The sequence below is a fragment of the Sceloporus undulatus genome, chromosome 4, assembly GCF_019175285.1.
Source record: "Sceloporus undulatus isolate JIND9_A2432 ecotype Alabama chromosome 4, SceUnd_v1.1, whole genome shotgun sequence".
NCBI classification, from domain to species: domain Eukaryota; kingdom Metazoa; phylum Chordata; class Lepidosauria; order Squamata; family Phrynosomatidae; genus Sceloporus; species Sceloporus undulatus.
Window position 1 is genome coordinate 249,528,372 of NC_056525.1, and position 11,414 is coordinate 249,539,785.

Consider the following 11,414-nt stretch of genomic DNA (forward strand, 5'->3'; position numbering starts at 1 on the left):
AATTGCCCAAGGGATCGTGGCGCTGGCAGCTGAGAAGACGCAGGCAAGCCATGGCCATGAGCAGGGGCACAGCAAAGCACAGCCCTGCCGAAATAGCCGGACTTTTCAGGGGGAAGTGAAGAGGAGAAATAGAGTGGATTGAGATCGCTACTATAAACCTAAGGTCCTCAGCGGACATACTTTATCAGAAGGAAAAAGGGAAAACAAGGAGACAAGGAGGACAAATCTAAGAGTGTGAGTTTATTACATCTTGTATCATTGAGAGTAAATAAAATACAAAACAAGCTACAAAGATAACTGACCGTGGTAACATCTTGAGGGGAGAAGAGAGAAGGGGAAGAAGGAGCCAGTTGAAAGCGGTGGTTGAGGAGAGTTTTGAGGACAAAAGAGAGTGAAGGTTGAATAGAGTTTGGAAGACTAAGAGTTTGGAGGACAAAAGTGAACGGCAGAGATGGGAGTTTGGAGGATAGAGTTTGGAGGCAAAAGAGAGAGAGGAAGGCAAAGCGATAAAGCATTAGAGAGAAGATATTTCGGAGAGGAATAGAAGGAAATAATTAAGGAATTGAAGTGGAGATCAGAGAAAGAGGAGAGAGTCAGACGACAGCGGACAGCGGATAAGAAGGGAATCAGATGACAGCAGACAAGGAGGGGAAATAGGCAAAGGAAGACAAGGATTAGAAGCAGACGACGGCGGACGAGGAGTAGAACTAGAAGCAGATGACAGCGGACGAGGAATAGAAGCAGACGAAAACGGGGAACAGCAAGAGCAACGGATCAGGAAAGCAGTGAGAAGGAGCTTCCTCCCTGTTATAATTACTGATCAGCCATTCAAACAGCAGGAAAGAGACCTATCAAAGTTTATCTGGAATGGCAAAAAGCCCAGAGTAAAAATGAAAATCTTATATGATTCAGTGGATAGAGGCGGATTGGCACTACCTAACTTAAAATGGTATTATCAAGCATATACATTGCATTGGATTTTAGACTGGATAAGATTAGAAAATAAAAGAAATTCAAATTTGGAAAAATTTGAATTGAAATTTGGACTGCATGGATACTTATTGTATGATAAAATAAAAATGATAGCAATTTTAATAACCACATTATTAGAAAATCATTGATGAGAGTATGGTTAAGATATAGGAAAAAATGGTGTCCTAAGTTCCCATTATGGGAATCAACAAATGAAGCCACATTTGGGAGAGAGCAATACAAAAAGAATAAATGGGTGACGTATGAAGAAATTACAAAACAGGTGGAAGGAAAAAGAATAATGAAATCACAAGAAGATTTGCAAATGGAAGGGTTCTCTTGTAATTGGTTTGCCTATAGACGAATTAGGGAACGCTTTTTGTTTGATATTAGAGAAGGAGGAATTGGCGAAGGAGACCCACAATTAGAGAAAATAGTTAAATATCCACAGAAACAAATTTCAAAATTATATAAATTAATATTGGCATATGAATCAAGTCCTAGTTAGTCTTCCCCCCCTCGACAGCAATGGTGGCTGGCTAATGGGGGGTGTTAGTATTGCTTTTAATGGTAATGAGCAGTGTATTTTAATGTATGTGTTATGATGTATTGTATTGATGTTATTAATATGTTGTTCACCGCCCTGATTGTTGGAAGGGTGGTATACAAATAAAATTTTTATTTATTATGAATTGGAAACAGAAACGGTGAAAGACTTTATGATAAAATGGGCAAAAGACTTGAATGAACCAATCCAATTAGATCAACAGGGAAGACTTTGGAGGGGAAAAATTAAACAAGTTATAAGTGTTGACTTAAAAGAAAATATTCATAAGTACCTTACTCCTGATGGACTGGCCAAAAGGTTTAAGCAAAATAGAAATGTATGCTGGAAGTGCAATAAAGATGTAGGTAGCTATTTACACAATTGGTGGAACTGCCCTGTAGCAAAAAAAATTGGGAAGAAAATACATACAGAGATGAAGACAGTTTTTGGATTGAAGGAACGAACTGTTAAGGAAAATGCAACATGGGATATACAGTGATAGAAATAAAACATGTATGTGAGAGTCACTATGACTAAGCAAAAGCAATTAGAAGCCACACAGGTGTAAAAACTAATGTAATTAGCAAGTCCTAAATGCCAAGGACAGAAATGTAGAGTGTATAATTGGAAACACCTGAGTATCATTAAGTGGACAAAGTGAAATGATGAAATCCTTAAGTATGGGTTGAACTATGAGAACCAATCAAAATGGATGTACACGCCCACTGGGTGGAAACTGACTAAGTGGGTGGTGTTTAACGATGGCTATAATAATTGCTATGATTGCCAATGTATTTTGTGGGTAGTTGTGGAGTTGTGTGAGTAGTTTGGAGATTGTAGAGATTGTGATTTGTGAGGGCATATAGAGTTATTGTATATAGTAGAATAAAGTAGATCTTTTATATAAGACTACTGAGTTGTCTGGTGTCTTGAGGAAGATACAAGAGCCAGCAGGATCCTGGAGAAGTTTGGAGACTTCTGAGGAAGAAGAGTGAGAAGGCTTGGAGAGTTTCTCAGGGTCTTCAGCCTATTCTCTGAAACTCTGCTGCTTTGGAGAAAAGCATTAACCACTGGCCAAAACTGGTCAGCGCCGGTGCGTAACAAGGTGGTGAGTTAGAGCCAGAGGTGAAGAGCTACAACTCCCATCATCCCTGACATCCCGTTAAACTTTATCTCTTGAACATGATGGAAGATCAGAATTGTGAAAAAAAGTATGGAAGAATTCTAATGTTATTTTTGCCAAGAGTTGGAAAAAAGAAGAATGTCCAGGAATTGATGAATGGAAATGGAAGATGTTAGACCTCTACGAGATGGATAGGTTGACTTATGGGGTGAATGATAGACCTTTGGGAAAGCTTTATAAAGAATGGGGAATTTGGAAAGATGATTTGTGAAAGCTAGAGTCCCACATTTTGCCCTGATCCACAGCGCTGCCGTCTCTCCTCCTCCTTTGCTTCATGCGTCTGCAACCTTGGAGGATTTACTGCTGCGTTTTTAGCAAAGAGTCTTTTGCCTTGATATGTCTTCAGGAGATGCATATTCAAGAGCCAGAGAAAAGGCTGGTTAGAAACAAGAAATTGGGGGGGGGATTCATTTCTACTTTTAGGGAAAAAGAGATGTTGTTGCATGTAAGAAATGATAAAAAGGCAAAGGAGATTCTCAAAGACCCTAATAGTATAGGAGTTGAGGTAGAATGGCAAGGAAAATATTGTATTAGGGATATATTGCCCACAAGAGAACAAAGAAGATTTCTATTTTTTAAACAACTACAAACAAAACTATTAGATTATGATTATGAAAATTTACTAATAATGGGAGACTTTAATGGGGTTATTGGTCCAAAAGCAGATAGTAAATCTGAAAGGAAAACTAAATTGAATCAGGATAAGCTACCTCTAGATCTTTTTTTCCAATTGGTGGGAAATGTTATGTTGATCGATGGATGGAGATTTCTGTATAATAACATGGAAGACTCTAGTTCTGTTCAGATCGGCATCATTCCCTTTTGAGAAGAGATACGTTTCTAATATACAAAACAATGAGTAAACGCATTCACACAATGCTAACATTACTGTACCTCAAATTACTTCAGATCACAACCCCTTGAAGAAACATAAACGGCCATACATTTGGAGACTGGAGGATGAGTTGCTGCAAGATCAGAAAACTATTGATCAAGCAAAAGAAACCATTGGACTCTTTTTAAAGGAAAACATGAGCCAAGAATTAACGATGGCCACTATTTGGGATGCAAGCAAAGCAGTATTAAGCATCCCCCCTCCATTAAACAGAATGCATTGCTTCAAAGGAAAAAGACACAAGGCTAAATGCCCCCATTTTAAAGAGAACTTCAGTCAATAAAGATGTGAGCTAAGAAATAAAATTTTACAAAAACAAATTTCAATAGAAACAGTATTGAAATAGAAAAATAAATGAAGGTAGCAAAAGAAAAATATTTTGAACACCCAGATAAACCTGGTAAGTACGGTTGTTTTAATAATAAGTTGCTAATCAGAATGAACACTTAATGAGGGTGGCTTTGCAGCTAATAGCTATGATTAACAATAGCCACCCACCTTTTAGTGAGAGTCTGGAAGGATGGGGCGAGAAGAGAGCAGATGGGAAGGATGTCGCCCCAAGAGATAGTCGTCTTTGGCGACTTCAACAGTCCACACAAGACCAGTTTGACAAAACTAACAGGTGCAGCTCAGGAGTCCATGGAGTCAATGACAAACATGGCCCTATCCCAATTAGTCTCTGGGTTACACATTGTGCGCATCATACTCTGGATGCAGTCTTCAGTACGGAGAAGGAGCATCTGTGGGCAAAGGTTATTAATGTCATGGACGGATCCTTTCCCGATCAAGGTTGAAGCGAGGGGCATTATTCGCCCCATTGGGGGTGGAGGACCCATTAGAAAGGCCCGCCCTTGAAGGATGATGGAACCAGTAGTATCCCAGAAAGCCCTTGAAGGTTTAATGGTTGGTAACACCAGTGATTCTGTTGAAAGCTTGGTTAGTACTTGGAATAAGGATCTCACCAAGGCTATCAACACAATCCTCCCAAGAGTCCTTTCCAGCCCGCTTCCAATTGTAAACCCTGGTATACGAAAGAGCTTAGAAATATGAAGCGGGCTGACAACGACTATAGCGTCACTGGCGGAAAACTCGACTCTCCTTTGACAAGACATAGGGATTTCCTTCATTTCCATGGAGTGGCAATACATGCAGCGAAGAAATCTTTCTGCTCTTCACGTATTGCGTCTGCGAACTCCCATCCAGCAGAGCTGTTCAGGGATCTAAGCCGCCTCCCAGAACCCATTATTAGATCCTACAAAAGCCTGCTGTGACGGATTAAACAATCCCTTGGCAGATAAAATCTCTCAAATTAGAGCCTACTTGGATGCTGGTATTGTAACAGGAGCGATAGAGGAGGTGTCCAGCAACTCTGTGAATAGGATTTTACTTGAGCACTTTGTGGACAAGCTCCTTGGTAGTGTGAAGGAGACAACATGCCCTCTCGATCCTTGCCCTTCATGGCTAGTACTACAGGCAGGAGATGCTATAGTGATGTATTTGACATATATTATTATTGCTTCTCTTAAGGAAGGCCAGTTTCCAACTTGTTTAAAGGAAGCGGTTGTAAGGCCGCTTCTGAAAAAGCCTTCCTTAGACCACTTGGACATGAATAATTATAGCCCAGTCTCACATCTCTCATTCTGAGTAAAGTGACTCAGAGGGCAGTTGCTCTTCAGCTCCAATGAAATGGCTTCAGGACAGGATACGGAGTTGCGGCTGCCATGGTCGCCTTTGTGGATGATCCTTGTCTGAGCATCGAGAGGGGAAGCAAAACCCTGCTGGTGCTTTTGGACCTTTCAGCAGCTTTTGGTACCATCGACCCTGGCATCCTTCTGGAACGCCTGGGAGAGTTGGGGATTGGAGGCATGGCACTGCAATGGATCTGATCCTTCCTTTTGTGCAGATACCAGAAGGTGATGCTTGGGGACAGTTGCTCTTCAAAAAGGGAGCTTACTATCCGACCATAGTCTGGTTATAACTACACTTAAAAGGCAGAACAAAAGTTTTAGATGGAGAATAAATGAATTATTATTACAAAGACAAGAGATGATTAAAGAAGTTAAGGGGAAACTAAAGGAATACTTTGATTTAAATATAAATAAATAGAATAGAATAATGTGGGATGCAGCAAAGGCCGTGATTCGTGGTAACTTTATTCAAAGAAAATATTGAATGGAAAAAATTGAGACAAGAGAAGCTAAATAAAATTCTAAAAGAGATAAGCATAAAAGAAGAAGAATTGGGAAAAGTAAAAGATAAGAAAAAAGTTTTGGGTCAAATTAAGTCACCACAAAGTCAGGTCTCGATGTTGTTGGCAGATGAGAGGAAAAAGAAATTAGACTATCTAAAACAAAGAAACAAAAAAACCCTTTCAATTTGCTAATAAAGCAGGAAGATACTTATCTTATAAACTGAAGAAAGAGAAAGCCAAAAGCACAATATTAGAAATCTTAGATGGAGAAAGAGTAATAAGAAAAGGCAAAGAACTGCAAAAAAAGTTTCATAATTATTTTCAATTACTATATAGAGGGGGAAAAATAAGAGAAGACCAATTGGATGAATATATGGTTTAGAGGGGTGTCCCACAAATACCAAACACATATAGAGAAGACCAAAACAAAGAGGTATCGACTGAGGACATTAGAGAAGCAAATTCGGAATATGAAGACAGGAAAGGTCCCAGGCCCTGATGGGCGAATGGCTCTCTCCTATAAATGTTTTCAAGGTGAAATGTAAATGGTAATAAATGATATTCTAATAAATGCAAAGATTCCAGAAAGTTGGAAGGAGGGCAGTATAACTCTCATTCTTAAGGATGGTAAAGATTGCAGGATAATTAAAAACTATAGGCCAATATCATTATTAAACATAGATTATAAAATGTTTGCATGGATTCTAGTGAACAGACTGAAAAAATTATCTGTGAGAATTTATCCAGAATGACCAAAATGGCTTTCTTCCCAAAAGACAGATTAGAGACAGGACAGTAATTAAAACCTTAGAATATTTAAATCACCACAATGAGATTAAGGAGGCATTAATATTTATAGATGCTGAAAAAGCATTTGATAACTTGAATTGGGCTTTTTAAATTAAATTATTGGAAAAAACGAAATTTGGGGATAATTTTATAAAATGGATTAGAGGTATTTACTGTCAACAAAAAGCAAAATTAATAATAAGTGATACTATGACCGAGTATCTAAAGATAGAAAAGGGCACCAGAGAAGGACGCCCGCTTTCACCGTTGCTGTTTATTTTGGCCCTAGAAGTAATGTGTGGAGATGTAAGAGGGGAAAGTAAAATAAGGAGAATAAAAGTGAAGAAAGAAGAGACAAAATTAATGTCATCTCAGATAGAAGCGACGGCCAGGAGTGCTTGTTAGCAGCTTCGGCAGATATGCCGGTTGCAACCCTCCCTGGAGCCGGGGGACCCAACTCCTCCAGAACGCCAGTGGGACTGGTATGGCATCCTGGAAGCTGCTATAGAAAGAAATACAGAATGCAGGAAAAGGCCATTTTCCCCACTGCGTGTTGATCCTTCCTGGAAGGAGAGGGGAGCTCCTGCGTCTGCCCAAACCAGCCCCACCAAGGTCTTCCCTCAGTGGCTCCTGAACTACGGAACAACCTCCTGGAGGAGATCCGTCTTACCACCTCCTTGGAGGGCAGTTAAGACGGATCTCTTCTGGCAAGCCTATCCACCCAATCTTCTGTAAAGACTTCATTCACTCTTCTATCCAGGATCAGAACATTTTATCTTATAAAAGTGACTGCATTGTTTTTAACTGCTTTAATGTTTGAAATTATATGTTTTATTCTTGTATTTTATTGTTATTGTTAGGTTGTAATCCTGCCTCGATCCACTTGGGAGAGGCGGGGAAATACAAATAAATTTTATCATTATCATTATCATTATTATTACTCCCAAAATTTGGAACTCCCTTCCCAAAGAGGCCAGGATGGCCCTGTCCTCGCTGTCCCTTATGGCATCAAATTGCAAACATTTTTGTGTTTCCAGACTTTTACAGATGTTGAGTTTGTGTAGGAGCAAAAGAAAGAAAAAACTGAAATAAAATTTTAAAGGCTGCTAACCTGGCTTTAGGACAGGATATGGAGTTGAGACTGCCATGGTTGCCTTAGCTGGTGATCTTTGTCTGGGCATCGACAGGGAAAGTATGACCCTGTTGGTGCTATTAGACCTCTCAGCGGCCTTCGATACCACTGACCATGACATCCTTCTGGAATGTCTGAGAGAGCTAGGGATCGGAGGCATGGCATTAAAATGGCTCCGTTCCTTCGGATAGATTCCAGAGGGTGAGGCTCATAGACAGCTGCTCTGCAAAAAAGGAGCTTAATTATGGCATCCCTCCATGTGCCATCCTGTCCCCAATGCTATTCAATATATATATATATATGAAGCCGCTGGGAGAGATCATTCGGAGATATGGAGCAGGGTGTTATCAGTATGCTTATGACACCTAGATATATATCTCCATGCCTCAGTCTACAGTTTTGACTAAAAATGGCATCTCTCCTCTCAATGACTGACTTAAGACGGTAATGGAGTGGATAAGGAAAAACAGACTAAAACTGAATCCAAACAAAATGGAGGTACTCATATTAGGGGCCCCTAATCCAGGTATAGAGATACATCAACCGGTCCTAGATAGGGTCACACTCCTCCCAAAGGGCTGTGTTCACAGTCTGGGGGTGTTCCTAGAGCCGTCGCTCCTGATATCAAATCAGATAAATGCGACGTTTGGGAGCGCTCGTCATCGGCTTCGGCTGATACGCCAGCTGCGTCTTTTCCTGGAACCGGGGACCTGGAAACTGTGGTACATCCGCTGGTAACCTTACAACTCAGCTTCTGCATTGCGCTCTACATGGGGCTACCCTTGTGCTTAGTCTGGAAACTTCAGTTAGTTCAAAACATGGCAGCCAGGTTGGTCTCTGAAAAAAGCAGAGACGCCCCCTCTTGCCTCCTCGCCGGACCACTGTCGCCACCAGAGCTGCGCCTTTTGCCGGGCGGCCTCCTCCCGGGGTGTCGGAGGTGCGCATCTGCGCACCGCCCCGGGAGTGCCGCCCACGGACTCAGGAGCACCGCGGCGGGACTCTTGTAAGACTCTGGGCTTGGCTTCTGGCTTTGGCGTTTGGCGGCCAGAAAGCGAGTAGGCCTTTAAGAGACACCTGGGGGGAAGTAGGGAGGAGCCCGCCAGGTGAGAGCGGCGGGTATAAAGCCGGGCAACCGGTCCCTCCCTGACACGCCCCCTCTTGCCTCCTCGCCGGACCACTGTCGCCACCAGAGCTGCGCCTTTTGCCGGGCGGCCTCCTCCCGGGGTGTCGGAGGTGCGCATCTGCGCACCGCCCCGGGAGTGCCGCCCACGGACTCAGGAGCACCGCGGCGGGACTCTTGTAAGACTCTGGGCTTGGCTTCTGGCTTTGGCGTTTGGCGGCCAGAAAGCGAGTAGGCCTTTAAGAGACACCTGGGGGGAAGTAGGGAGGAGCCCGCCAGGTGTGAGTGGCGGATATAAAGCCGGGCAACCGGTCCCTCCCTGACACGCCCCCTCTTGCCTCCTCGCCGGACCACCGTCACCAGCAGAGCTGCGCCTTTTGCCGGGCGGCCTCCTCCCGGGGTGTCGGAGGTGCGCATTTGCGCACCGCCCCGGGAGTGTCGCCCACGGACTCAGGAGCACCGCTGCTGCGCAACTGCGCAGTTACGCAGCTTTTATTGGGTGAGGGAGGCTTTGGACTAGCCCGGGAGCAGAGGATGCCTGTGGTGGCTAACCTCTGCTCTTCCAGTAGCCATAGAAGGGTGGGGGGAGGTTAGGGATGCGGGGGATGCCTGGGCCGGGGATAACATCATTGCGGGCGGAGCTCCAATTGAGGTTGTGTGGGGCAGGGGGAGGTATGGTGGTGGGAGAAGGGACTTGCGTTCCAGGGGAAGGCGTGATCGATGCATCATATCTATCTCGCCTTCCTGTCCCCCTCCCAACCTGAAGGACCTGAGGGTCACTCCAACCGTGCCACAAACCCTGTCGCTGCTCCTGTGCAATGCCAGGTCTCTTAACAACAAGACCCACATCCTCCAGGATCTGCTGGAGGACTCTTAAGTGTGACCTGGCTTGCATTACCGAGACCTGGCTGGGGCCTGAAGGGGATGCCGTGTGGGCTCAGGCCCTGTCTGCTGGGTACTCGGTGAAGGACCAGCGCAGGTTAGGTGGGCGGGGGTGTGTGGCCTTGGTACATAGGAACACCGTGTCCCTCACCAGGAACCACATCCGACAGACCTCCTATATCGAGTGTATTTACCTGACCCTAAAGGCGAGGGACAGTCTAGGGATTCTGTTAGTGTATCGGCCACCCCGTGCATTAGCAGACTCCCTTAACGAGCTGACACAGCTGGTCGCTGAGCTGATGATGGAGACGCCCAGGCTTCTTGTCCTGGGCGACTTCAACATCTCCCTCACGGCCAGCCATGTTCCATCTGGTGCGGCTCGGGAATTCATGGATACCATGGCGGCCATGGGCCTGTCCCAGCTGATACAGGGTCCTACGCACTGTGCGGGTAATACTCTCGATTTGGTCTTCTGTTCGGATGCGGAAAATCCGTGGGTGGAAATAGCTAATGTTTCCCTCCTGCCATGGACGGATCACTTCCTGGTAGAGGTGAAAATCAAGGCCTCTACCCAGATCCCCCCCGGGGGTGGTGGACCTGTTAGGATGGTCCACCCTCGAAGGCTGATGGAACCCAAAAGGTTCCAAGAAGCCTTAGAGGGGCTCATGGTTGGAAATGACGGCGACTCTGTTGATGCCCTCACCAGTATTTGGAATACCGGTCTTTCTAGGGCTATACACAGTATCGCTCCCAAGCGCCCTCTCAGGCCTGCTTCTAAACGTAAGCCGTGGTATACGGAAGATCTCCGGGCAAGGAAGAGGGTTCTGCGACGGCTAGAGTACCGTCGGCGGAAACACCTTTGCTTAGACGACAAGACTCTCCTAGACCAACTGTTAAAGGACTACGGAGAGGCAATACGAGCAACAAAGTACTCGTTCTATGGTGCTCGTATTGCGTCCGCGGAGTCGCGTCCGGCAGAGTTGTTCAGGGTGGTCAGGGAGCTAACTCAGCTCCCTCCCGCCCTGAACCAGATCCTTGAACCTTCTAAGGCCTGCTGTGACTTGTTTAACGACTTTTTCGCGGATAAAACCTCTCGTATAAGCGATTGTCTGAACGCCGACATTTTAGCAGAACCTAGGGTAGAAGTGTCCAGAACCTCCGTGGACTATGTTAAACTGGATCAGTTTGAGTTGGTGAGTACCGAGGATGTGGACAAGATCCTCGGAAGTGTTCGGAAAACAACCTGCTCTCTGGATCCCTGTCCCTCGTGGTTAGCAGCCCAGGGGGGACCGGCGGTAACATTATTGTTACGCCGGATAGTTAATACATCTCTGAGGGATGGGCTATTTCCATCTCAATTGAAATTGGCCATTGTAAAACCTATTTTAAAAAAGCCCTCCCTCGACCCCCTGGTACATAATAATTATCGGCCTGTTTCGCTGCTACCATTTTTGGGCAAGGTGATCGAGAGGGCGGTTGCAATCCAGCTTCAGGCGGTCTTGGATGAAACGGATTATCTGGACCCATTTCAAACTGGCTTCCGGGCGGGTTACGGGGTTGAGACGGCCATGGTCGCCTTGGTCGATGATCTCCGTCTGAGCATTGACAGGGGAAGCGTGTCCCTGCTGGTGCTCTTGGACATCTCAGCGGCTTTTGACACCCCCCTTTGCCTCCTCGCCCAAGGGACCACCGTGCCGCCGACG